Source organism: Pinus tabuliformis, chromosome 3_2 (genome assembly GCF_031772625.1).
Source record: "Pinus tabuliformis cultivar Carrire ecotype Pingquan chromosome 3_2, CPIR1, whole genome shotgun sequence".
Taxonomy (NCBI): Eukaryota; Viridiplantae; Streptophyta; class Pinopsida; order Pinales; family Pinaceae; genus Pinus; species Pinus tabuliformis.
Window position 1 is genome coordinate 686,553,063 of NC_142302.1, and position 12,773 is coordinate 686,565,835.

General features: G+C 42.5%; 1 protein-coding gene across 1 annotated transcript in view; it reads left to right on the forward strand.

Moving 5' to 3' along the window:
* Positions 1 to 12,773, forward strand: part of LOC149182501 (agamous-like MADS-box protein AP1) — a 292,710-nt gene that overhangs the window by 219,274 nt on the left and 60,663 nt on the right. The gene's annotated exons all lie outside the window — the stretch shown is intronic.

Below are 12,773 nucleotides of genomic sequence, written 5' to 3' on the forward strand. Positions count from 1 at the left end.
GCTAAGGCTATTTGCAACACTATTGTTGTTTCATTTCTTATACTTGATATTCAAATGGAACTATTGCAGGTATGTTAACCACTTTTGGTGGCGATCATTCTGCAACTTCCGTTGCATCTGTATGAACTGCAGTGGTCAGTGGTCTATGTGGATGACCGTTTAGTTCCCCAAAATGTAATGCTTCCATTGTCGGAAAGTGCCTCACTGTGATATGCCACTGGATGCCCTTGTTGATTAAGGACTGCCCCAATGGCATAGTTAGAGGCATCCGCCTCGATCTCAAACGTTGTTGCAAGTCTGCTAATGTTAGAATTAGTGCAGAGTAGAGGTGATGTTTGAACTCTATGAATGCCTTCTATTGAGATTCAGACCAAAAAAAAATTTCTTTCCCTCCTCCCTTGTTGACTTGACTCAAGGGCCAAGTGATGTGAGAGTATCCCAACATGAACCTGCGGAAAAAATTGGCAAGACCCAGAAAGTTGCAGAGCTCTGTCAAAGTGATTGGGGCTGGCTAATCCCAAGAGGATTGGACCTTGGCTAGATTGACATTCACCCCCCTCGTTCATCGATAATGTATCCTAGATATTGAACCTCGGTTATGCCAAAAGTGCATTTCTCCAAATTGGCACACAACTTCTGTTGCCATAGTGTTTAGAGCACCTGTGAGATGTGGTGGAGTTTCTCTTCCCAAATCTGGCTGAAGATCAAGGTGTCATCCAAGTATACCACTACAAATGATTTGGTGACTGACTGCAAGATGTCACCTATCAGCCTCATGAAGGTTCTAGGAGCATTCGTCAACCCAAAAGGCATAACCAACCATTCAAAAAGTCCTTCCTTGGCTTTGAAGGCAGTCTTCCACACATAGGAGGGTTCGATTGGTACTTGGTGATATTCAAACTTCAAGTTGATCTTGCTCAAATATTTTACCCCCTTGAGTTGGTCCATAAGGTCATCAATCCTTGGTATCGGGTACCTATTCTGGACAATGATCTTGTTCAGTACCCAATACTCAATACGGAGTCTGCAATTGCCATCCTTCTTTTGTACCAAGACGATCGGGCTCCCACAGGGCGATGAACTCAGTTAGATGTGACCTTTCTGCAACAACTCCTTAATCTTCCTCTTGGTTTTTTCATTCTCCAGAATAGAGCGCTGATAGATTGGTCCATTGGGAAATGGAGCACTTCGGGTCAGATCAATGGAGTGCTTGACCTGATAGTGCAGAGGCACCCTTGGAGGGGAGGTGAATATGTCCTCGTACTCCTCCATGACCTTATCAAACTATTTTTGTCGTGCATAGGGGCCCTGTCTAGAGGTCGTGGTGACCATATTCTTCTTACCGTGAGGGTGTATCATCAGGAAAACAGGTTTTCCAGTTTTGGAAATGATCTTATTGCATTGTTTTGTAGTAACCAAAGAGATGGCAGAAGGTGGTGCTACCTCTAGTATCCTATACATCTTATTTCCCAAAGTAACAATAACAACATGAGGCCTTGACTCATACACAACATGTTGCTTCCAAAAGTATGGTGGGCCTAATAATACATCATAAACATCAAGGGGAGCAACATCACGTAATACCTCATCTGTGAATGGCTTGATGATGTATGAAAGGTGACATTGTTGTATCACGCTAAGATCCATTCCCTGGTGTAGCCACCCGATGGTGTACGGATGTGGGTGTGATTTGGTTGGTAAGCCTAATCGATTTATGACCACTACCGAAATAAGGTTCTTTTGGCTCCTGCTATTGACAATGAACTATAGTTGGGAACCCTTTACCCACATCTGGGAGTGGAAGAGGCACTCCTCCTCCTCTATATTTCTCAGGTTTCTCCTTCTGGATCTTCGAGGTGGGAACGGTGGCATTGGTTTCCACATAGATAATCTTCTTCCCTTTGTTATTCCCCTTGTCGGGTTCTGTCTTAGAGTTAGAACATGCATCTGATTTCAAAGCCTTTAGGTCGGCCACCAGTGATGGCTTGGCCCGACACTCACTTGTGTTGTGGGGGGAGCTCTTATGGAACTCACACCACTTTCCCGTTTCCTTCTTCGTCTTCACGATGTTATTCTTTTCTTGTGGCTTTAACGGGTGGTCCTAGGTAGCCTTGCCTTAGTACTTTCCTTTGTTCTATAGTTTGGGGGCACCTTTCCCTTGATTTGGATTAGGAGATCAAAAGTTTTGCTTCTTCTATTTAAACTTTTTCTCGATCTTGATGGCGTATCGGTATGCCATGCCGAGAGAGGAGATGTCCAGGAACTCCATCTCGTCTTGGATGTACCTGTTTAGGAAGCCGTGATACGTGAGTACCAAATGTTTCTCAGAATCCTTAATACCCAAGTTCGTGTGAAGCGTATGAAAAACATTGGTAAACTCCGACACATCTTGGTCCCTTCTATGTCGCATCATTGTCCACTTTATGTATTTATCGTCTTAGCTCCCGAAAGGGTAGTACTACTCCTTGATGGTATCCTGTAATGAATTCCAAGTGGGTGCAGCTGAAAAATGTGAGGCGATACTTTCATTCTTCTGCTCACAGTAGGTTTCCCACCAGTCCTTTACGTGGGGGGCGAATTTAAAGAGAGAAAAAGTAATATTTTATTGGCTGGAAAAATCATGAACATACAAATATTGTTCTAGCATATTTAACCATTTATCTAGCTGTATGCATCTATTTGGCCCTCAAATATGGGAATTTCAAAGTCTACTTGTACCTTAAAAGGAGTGGAGCCTCTAGAGTGGATAGTGGACGTGGATGCACCATAGATGGGCAACCGTTTTGAAAGATTTGGGCAAAGTTATCCATCATCGTGTTCCTTTGTTTCTAGAGGGCCTCCTCTAGCAATATTTTGATAGGATCTCGTGTCCTGTCATATTTCTTTTCTTCCCCAATGGGAATCCATCAGGGTTTGAGAGGTTGACATTGAAAAGGTTCAACCATATCAAGGCCTAACTCCTTATATCTCGACCTTGTTTGGGACACGCAAAGAAAAACAAAGAAATAATAGATCGCTATGATACCACTGATCCAGATTTAAACAGGAATGCAACAAATTATAGATATAAGCATAAATACAAATATCAGTAGAAATAACACTTCATTTAATTAATATAAAATACTAAAATATGCTTACATACATAATGGAAATAAGACTAGCTCGGGCCTTGTTAGCTTATCTCTGCGAAGATATGTGGTAGCTATATGCCTCTGAACTATGTTACAATGAGGCTCAAATGACTCTTTCCTATTGAGAAATAATGGAAAACCCTAAACATCCAAAAAACTAACCCTATAAGATGAAGAGCCACACTATGGGCCTCGTTTTGGTAAATTGGTACATCAAATTCCCGGGGTCATAACTTTGACATATGATCTACATTTATTGGGCATAATACCTCGTTAGAAAGATCTATCCGACGAATGAAATTTTTTAATGACTAACAATAGTTAGAGCCCCATGTTGGTCATGTTTTTCCTAAAAAACATCATTTAGGGCCTAAAGACAGCTTCAGAAGTTTAGGACTCGTAAAATTGCCAAAAATAGTAAATTGTGCTGCAAATAATGAAACTGAAAAAATGAAAGAAAAATGGTGGGGGTCCAAGTAGAATAGGTGGGTGGACACCAATATCCACCTGGATCATTCCTCTCTCCTTAGGAAGCAATGGTTCCCACTGCGTTGATTTCCTCCATGAGATGAGGAAACTTCTGCTGAACTTGGTCCCTAGAGAGCCACTTGCCCTGGTGAAGGAGTTCGCCTACAGTGACAACTCGATATAGTTGGATTCTTTGTTTTCTGGTGTTCTTGATCTGCGTGTCCATGATCTAATTAGTTGTCATTTTTTCCATGCAATCTGGATTTAACTTTGTAGGCATGAGTTCTTCTTCAATGTCTAATGTGTCTAGCAATGGTGGGAAGTATGGTTGAAGGCGGTCCACATTGAACAGTGGGTGTAGGCTAAGGAAAGGGGGAATGTTGAGCTCTAATGCATTGTCTCCCATAGCCTTGGTAATGGTGTAAGGACCATATCAGAGTGTTCCGAGTTTCTAATAAGCTTTGGTAAGGTGTTCCTTCCGTAAATGCAACCAGACTTTGTTGCCCAACTAAGATTTGTGTGGCACCCGACGTCGATCATGTCGGTGCTTATACTTGCCATTTGATTTCTCCAGAATTTCATGGACCTTCTAGCAAATATGTTGGATGTGCTCAATGAAGTTGTTTGCCTTATCGACTTTAGATTGGACATGAGCCAAATCTTCCTGAGTAGTTGCAAATGATATGGGCACATCAATGGGACATAGTGGTTAGAATCCCAATCCCACTTGAAAAAGGTTGTGACCAGTCTAGATATGGAGAGCCCGGTTACAGTTGTGATGGATATAGGGGAGGCTCTCATCCCACGTGTGTGGATGCTCTGAGTTGTACATCCATAGAATGTATACAATCATCCTGTTGACGATCTTTGTTTGGCCATCAGTTTGGGGATGGAAAGTTGTGGATTTAGTGAGCTTGGTGTCCAGCATTGACTAGAGACTGGACCAAAATGTACTAAGGAACCCGTTGTCCCGATCAGCAGTGATAGACTATGGGATCCCAAAGTGTATCCACACTCATTCGAAGAAGAGTTTAGCAATGGCTTCTATTGTGATATTCTTCTTACAGGTTGCCATAATGGCCATCTTCGAGACTCTGTTGTTGATCACGAAAACACAATCGCTACCATGCTATTCAGAAGGAAGGCCCGACATGTAATCCATGGATATGGATTCCGAAGGTCGACTAGGGGTAGGTAGCAGAGTATAGAGGACTTTCTTCTTGATGGTTGGTTTGTAATGGATTAGGCAGTGTAAGATCTGATGTACTTCCCTACATCCCATCGAAGATTCGGCCAATAGAAATACTTTTGTAGTACTGCCACCATTTTCTTGACACTAAAATGACCAGGGACCTGACTCTAGTGTGCTTCCCAAATCATGTTGGCAATTGCTGACCCTCAAAGAGCGTTTGGTATGTGTGGCCGAATTCTGGGTCAGATTTTTAGATAAGTGGCCAATTAGAAGTCTTGTGCCCACAAGAGTTGAGCATGGTGGTTAAAGCCATGATTGCTGGTTGGCTGAGGTAGTCTGCAACATTATTGGTGCTATCTTATACATGATATTCAAATGGAACTGTTGCAAGTATGTGAACCAATTTCGATGGCGATCATTATGCAACTTCCCTTGCGCCTGTATGAATTGCATGGGTCGATGGTCTGTGTGGATGAATGTTTCCTTCCCCAACATGTAATGCTTCGATTGTCAGTGGGCCTGCACAATGGAATGCATCTATTTGTTATAAGTGGGATACTTTCAGTTTGTGTATAAAAGTGTCTCAATGTGATATGCCACTCGATGCCCTTGTTGAGTAAGGACTGCCCCAATGGTATAATCAGAGGTATCTGTCTCAATCTTAAATGGTTGTTTCAAGTTTGGTAATGTGGGAATTGGTGCAGAGCAGAGGCAATGTTTCAACTCTAAGAATGCCTTCTGTTGAGATTCAGACCAAAATAATTTTTCTTTCACTCCTCCCTTGGTGACTTGAATCAAGGGAGAAGTCATATGAGAGAATCCCAACACGAACTTGTGGTACAAATTGGTAAGGCCCAAAAAGCTGCTGTGCTCTCAAAGTGGTTGGGGTTGGCTAATCCTGAAAGACTTGGATCTTGGCTGCATCCACATGCACCCCCCGCTCATTAATAATGTATCCCAGATACTGAACTTGGGTCATGCCAAAAGTGAATTTCTCCAAATTGGCTCACAGCTTGTGTTGCCGCATTGTTTGGAGCACCTGACGGATGTGGTGGAGGTTCTCTTACCAACTCTGGCTGGAGATCAGGATGCCATCCAAGTATACCTCTACAAATGAATTGGTGAATGGTTGCAAGATGTCATCCATCAGCCTCATGAAGGTTACAGGAGCATTCCTCAACCCGAAAGGCATAACTAACCATTTGAAAAGTCCTTCATTGGCTTTGAAGGCATTCTTCCACACAATGGAGGGTTCGACTGGTACCTAGTGATATATGGACTTCAATTTGATCGTGCATAGGGGCCCTGTCTAGAGGTCGTGGTGACCATATTCTTCTTACCGTGAGGGTGTATCATCAGGAAAACAAGTTTTCCAGTTTTGGAAATGATCTTATTGCATTGTTTTGTAGTAACCAAAGAGATGGCAGAAGGTGGTGCTACCTCTAGTATCCTATACATCTTATTTCCCAAAGTAACAATAACAACATGAGGCCTTGACTCATACACAACATGTTGCTTCCAAAAGTATGGTGGGCCTAATAATACATCATAAACATCAAGGGGAGCAACATCACGTAATACCTCATCTGTGAATGGCTTGATGATGTATGAAAGGTGACATTGTTGTATCACGCTAAGATCAATTCCCTGGTGTAGCCACCCGATGGTGTACGGATGTGGGTGTGATTTGGTTGGTAAGCCTAATCGATTTATGACCACTACCGAAATAAGGTTCTTTTGGCTCCTGCTATTGACAATGAACTATAGTTGGGAACCCTTTACCCACATCTGGGAGTGGAAGAGGCACTCCTCCTCCTCTATATCTCTAGGTTTCTCCTTCTAGATCTTCAAGGTGGGAACGGTGGCATTGGTTTCCACATAGATAATCTTCTTCCCTTTGTCATTCCCCTTGTCGGGTTCTGTCTTAGAGTCAAAACATGCATCTGGTTTCAAAGCCTTTAGGTCAGCCACCAGTGATTGCTTGGCCCGACACTCACTTGTGTTGTGAGTGGAGCTCTTATGGAACTCACACCACTTTCCCGTTTCCTTCTTCGGCTTCACGGTGTTATTCTTTTCTTGTGGCTTTGAAGGGTTGTCCTAGGTAGCCTTGCCTTAGTACTTTCCTTTGTTCTATAGTTTGGGGGCACCTTTCCCTTGATTTGGATTAGGAGATCAAAAGTTTTGCTTCTTCTATTTAAACTTTTTCTCGATCTTGATGGCGTATCGGTATGCCATGCCGAGAGAGGAGATGTCCAGGAACTCCATCTCGTCTTGGATGTACCTGTTTAGGAAGCCGTGATACGTGAGTACCAAATGTTTCTCAGAATCCTTAATACCCAAGTTCGTGTGAAGCGTATGAAAAACATTGGTAAACTCTGACACATCTTGGTCCCTTCTATGTCGCATCATTGTCCACTTTATGTATTTATCGTCTTAGCTCCCGAAAGGGTAGTACTACTCCTTGATGGTATCCTGTAATGAATTCCAAGTGGGTGCAGCTGAAAAATGTGAGGCGATACTTTCATTCTTCTGCTCACAGTAGGTTTCCCACCAGTCCTTTACGTGGGGGGCGAATTTAAAGAGAGAAAAAGTAATATTTTATTGGCTGGAAAAATCATGAACATACAAATATTGTTCTAGCATATTTAACCATTTATCTAGGTGTATGCATCTATTTGGCCCTCAAATATGGGAATTTCAAAGTCTACTTGTACCTTAAAAGGAGTGGAGCCTCTAGAGTGGATAGTGGACGTGGATGCACCATAGATGGGCAACCGTTTTGAAAGATTTGGGCAAAGTTATCTATCATCGTGTTCCTTTGTTTCTAGAGGGCCTCCTCTAGCAATATTTTGATAGGATCTCGTGTCCTGTCATATTTCTTTTCTTCCCCAATGGGAATCCATCAGGGTTTGAGAGGTTGACATTGAAAAGGTTCAACCATATCAAGGCCTAACTCCTTATATCTCGACCTTGTTTGGGACACGCAAAGAAAAACAAAGAAATAATAGATCGCTATGATACCACTGATCCAGATTTAAACAGGAATGCAACAAATTATAGATATAACCATAAATACAAATATCAGTAGAAATAACACTTCATTTAATTAATATAAAATACTAAAATATGCTTACATACATAATGGAAATAAGACTAGCTCGGGCCTTGTTAGCTTATCTCTGCGAAGATATGTGGTAGCTATATGCCTCTGAACTATGTTACAATGAGGCTCAAATGACTCTTTCCTATTGAGAAATAATGGAAAACCCTAAACATCCAAAAAACTAACCCTATAAGATGAAGAGCCACACTATGGGCCTCGTTTTGGTAAATTGGTACATCAAATTCCCGGGGTCATAACTTTGACATACGATCTACATTTATTGGGCATAATACCTCGTTAGAAAGATCTATCCGACGAATGAAATTTTTTAATGACTAACAATAGTTAGAGCCCCATGTTGGTCATGTTTTTCCTAAAAAACATCATTTAGGGCCTAAAGACAGCTTCAGAAGTTTAGGACTCGTAAAATTGCCAAAAATAGTAAATTGTGCTGCAAATAATGAAACTGAAAAAATGAAAGAAAAATGGTGGGGGTCCAAGTAGAATAGGTGGGTGGACACCAATATCCACCTGGATCATTCCTCTCTCCTTAGGAAGCAATGGTTCCCACTGCGTTGATTTCCTCCATGAGATGAGGAAACTTCTGCTGAACTTGGTCCTTAGAGAGCCACTTGCCTTGGTGAAGGAGTTCGCCTACAGTGACAACTCGATATAGTTGGATTCTTTGTTTTCTGGTGTTCTTGATCTGCGTGTCCATGATCTAATTAGTTGTCATTTTTTCCATGCAATCTGGATTTAACTCTGTAGGCGTGAGTTCTTCTTCAATGTCTAATGTGTCTAGCAATGGTGGGAAGTATGGTTGAAGGTGGTCCACATTGAACAGTGGGTGTAGGCTAAGGAAAGGGGGAATGTTGAGCTCTAATGCATTGTCTCCCATAGCCTTGGTAATGGTGTAAGGACCATATCAGAGTGTTCCGAGTTTCTAATAAGCTTTGGTAAGGTGTTCCTTCCGTAAATGCAACCAGACTTTGTTGCCCAACTAAGATTTGTGTGGCACCCGACGTCGATCATGTCGGTGCTTATACTTGCCATTTGATTTCTCCAGAATTTCATGGACCTTCTAGCAAATATGTTGGATGTGCTCAATGAAGTTGTTTGCCTTATCGACTTTAGATTGGACATGAGCCAAATCTTCCTGAGTAGTTGCAAATGATATGGGCACATCAATGGGACATAGTGGTTAGAATCCCAATCCCACTTGAAAAAGGTTGTGACCAGTCTAGATATGTAGAGCCCGGTTACAGTTGTGATGGATATAGGGGAGGCTCTCATCCCACGTGTGTGGATGCTCTAAGTTGTACATCCATAGAATGTATACAATCATCCTGTTGACGATCTTTGTTTGGCCATCAGTTTGGGGATGGAAAGTTGTGGATTTAGTGAGCTTGGTGTCCAGCATTGACTAGAGACTGGACCAAAATGTACTAAGGAACCCGTTGTCCCGATCAGCAGTGATAGACTATGGGATCCCAAAGTGTATCCACACTCATTCGAAGAAGAGTTTAGCAATGGCTTCTATTGTGATATTCTTCTTACAGGTTGCCATACTGGCCATCTTCGAGACTCTGTTGTTGATCACGAAAACACAATCGCTACCATGCTATTCAGAAGGAAGGCCCGACATGTAATCCATGGATATGGATTCCAAAGGTCGACTAGGGGTAGGTAGCAGAGTATAGAGGACTTTCTTCTTGATGGTTGGTTTGTAATGGATTAGGCAGTGTAAGATCTGATGTACTTCCCTACATCCCATCGAAGATTCGGCCAATAGAAATACTTTTGTAGTACTGCCACCATTTTCTTGACACTAAAATGACCAGGGACCTGACTCTAGTGTGCTTCCCAAATCATGTTGGCAATTGCTGACCCTCAAAGAGCGTTTGGTATGTGTGGCCGAATTCTGGGTCAGATTTTTAGATAAGTGGTCAATTAGAAGTCTTGTGCCCACAAGAGTTGAGCATGGTGGTTAAAGCCATGATTGCTGGTTGGCTGAGGTAGTCTGCAACATTATTGGTGCTATCTTATACATGATATTCAAATGGAACTGTTGCAAGTATGTGAACCAATTTCGATGGCGATCATTATGCAACTTCCCTTGCGCCTGTATGAATTGCATGGGTCGATGGTCTGTGTGGATGAATGTTTCCTTCCCCAACATGTAATGCTTCGATTGTCAGTGGGCCTGCACAATGGAATGCATCTATTTGTTATAAGTGGGATACTTTCAGTTTGTGTATAAAAGTGTCTCAATGTGATATGCCACTCGATGCCCTTGTTGAGTAAGGACTGCCCCAATGGTATAATCAGAGGTATCTGTCTCAATCTTAAATGGTTGTTTCAAGTTTGGTAATGTGGGAATTGGTGCAGAGCAGAGGCAATGTTTCAACTCTAAGAATGCCTTCTGTTGAGATTCAGACCAAAATAATTTTTCTTTCACTCCTCCCTTGGTGACTTGAATCAAGGGAGAAGTCATATGAGAGAATCCCAACACGAACTTGTGGTACAAATTGGCAAGGCCCAAAAAGCTGTTGTGCTCTCAAAGTGGTTGGGGTTGGCTAATCCTGAAAGACTTGGATCTTGGCTGCATCCACATGCACCCCCCGCTCATTAATAATGTATCCCAGATACTGAACTTGGGTCATGCCAAAAGTGAATTTCTCCAAATTGGCTCACAGCTTGTGTTGCCGCATTGTTTGGAGCACCTGACGGATGTGGTGGAGGTTCTCTTACCAACTCTGGCTGGAGATCAGGATGCCATCCAAGTATACCTCTACAAATGAATTGGTGAATGGTTGCAAGATGTCATCCATCAGCCTCATGAAGGTTACAGGAGCATTCCTCAACCCGAAAGGCATAACTAACCATTTGAAAAGTCCTTCATTGGCTTTGAAGGCATTCTTCCACACAATGGAGGGTTCGACTGGTACCTAGTGATATATGGACTTCAATTTGATCTTGCTGAAATAATTTTCCCCCTTGAATTGGTCCAGAAAGTCATCAATCCGTTGGATTAGGTACCTATTCCAAAAAGTGATCTTATTCAATGCCCAATAGTCAATACACAATCTCCAAGTTCCATCCTTCTTCTATACCAAACTGATCAGGCTCCCACAGGTTGATGAACTCGGTTGGATGTGACCTTTCTGCAGCAACTCCTGAATCTGCCTCTTGATTTCTTCGTTCGCTAGAATGGAGCATCGATAGATTTGTCCATTTGGCAATGACGCACCTGGGGTAAGATTGATGTAGTGCTTGACCTGACAGTGCAAAGGCAACGCTTCGGGGAAGGTGTAGATGTACTTGTACTCCTCTACGACCTTGTCCATCTGTTATTGTCGTTCGTAGGGGCCCGGTTAGGAGGTCGTAACCACCATCTTCTTCTTACCCTGAGGGCATATCATTAAGAAAATACATTCCCCGGTTTTGGAAATGATCTTACTGCATTGTTTTGCAGTGACCAAAGAGATGACAAAAGGCGGTGCGACTTGCGGTATCTTGTACAACTTATTTCCCAAAGTAAATATAGCAATGCAATGCCTTGACTCATACATGGAATGTTGCTTCCAGAAGTATGGTTGGACTAATAATACATCACAAACATCAACGGGAGTAATGCCACATAATACCTCATCCGTGAAGGGCTTGATGCTATATAGCAGGTGACACTGCTGGCCCACGTGAAGATCCCATACTTGTTAATGCCACCTGATGGTGTACAGTTGTGGGTGTGTTGTGGTCGGTAACCCCAGCCACTTCACGATGCCTACTGAAATGAGATTATTTTGGCTCCTGCTATCGACAATGAATTGTAGTGAGGAACCCTTTACCCACATCTTGGATTTGAAGAGGCGCTCCTCCTCCTCTGGATCTTTGGGTTCCTGCTTTTGGATCTTCGTGGTGGCAACGGTAGTGTTGGGCTCGGCATTGATAATCTACTTCCCTTTGTCATTCCCCTTATCAAGTTCTGACTCAGAGTCGGAACAGTTATATGATCTCGAAGCCTTCATCTTGGCCACTAGTGACTCCTTGGCTTGACACTCACTTGTGTTGTGAGTGGAGCACTTATGGAACTCACACCAATTTCTTGTGTCCTTCTTTGGCTTTGTGGTATTTTTCTTTGCTTGTAGCTTTGGCGGGTTGTCTTGGACCGTCCTGCCTTGGCTTTTTCATTTGTTCTGCGACTTTGGGGAACCTTTCCTTTCTTTGGATTCATAGATCCAAAGTCTCGCACCTTCTGTTTAAAATTCTAGTCGATGTTCACTGCGTATCGGTACATCGTTCCGAGCGAGAAGATGTCCAGAAACTCCATCTCATCCTATACGTACCTGTGTAGGAATCCACGGTACTTGAGTACCAAATGGATCTTAGAATCCTTGATACCCAACATCAATTGAAGGGTATGAAAAACATTGGTAAACTCCAGCACATCTTGGTCCATTCCCTATCGTAGCATTCTCCACTTTATGTATTTATTTGCATAGCTCCCAATAGGGTAGTACTACTCCTTGATGGCATCTCGGAACGAATTCCAAGTGGGTGCGACTGAAAATAGTAAGGTCGTACTTTCATCCTTCTGCTCACAGTAGGTTTCCCACCAGTCCTTGATGTGGGGGGCAGCGTTGAGAGTAGCCAAAGTAATATTTTCTCTGCTAGAAAAATCATGACCAGAAAAATATACTTGTAGCAAATTTAAACATTTATCTACATCATATACATCTATTTGGCCCTCAAATATGGGAATGTCAAAGTTTATTTGTATCTTAAAAGAAGTGGAGCCTCCAAAATGGCTGCTGGATTTGGATTTGCCAACGGTGGGAAACCATTGAAGGATCTGGGCAAAGTTATCGATCATCACGTT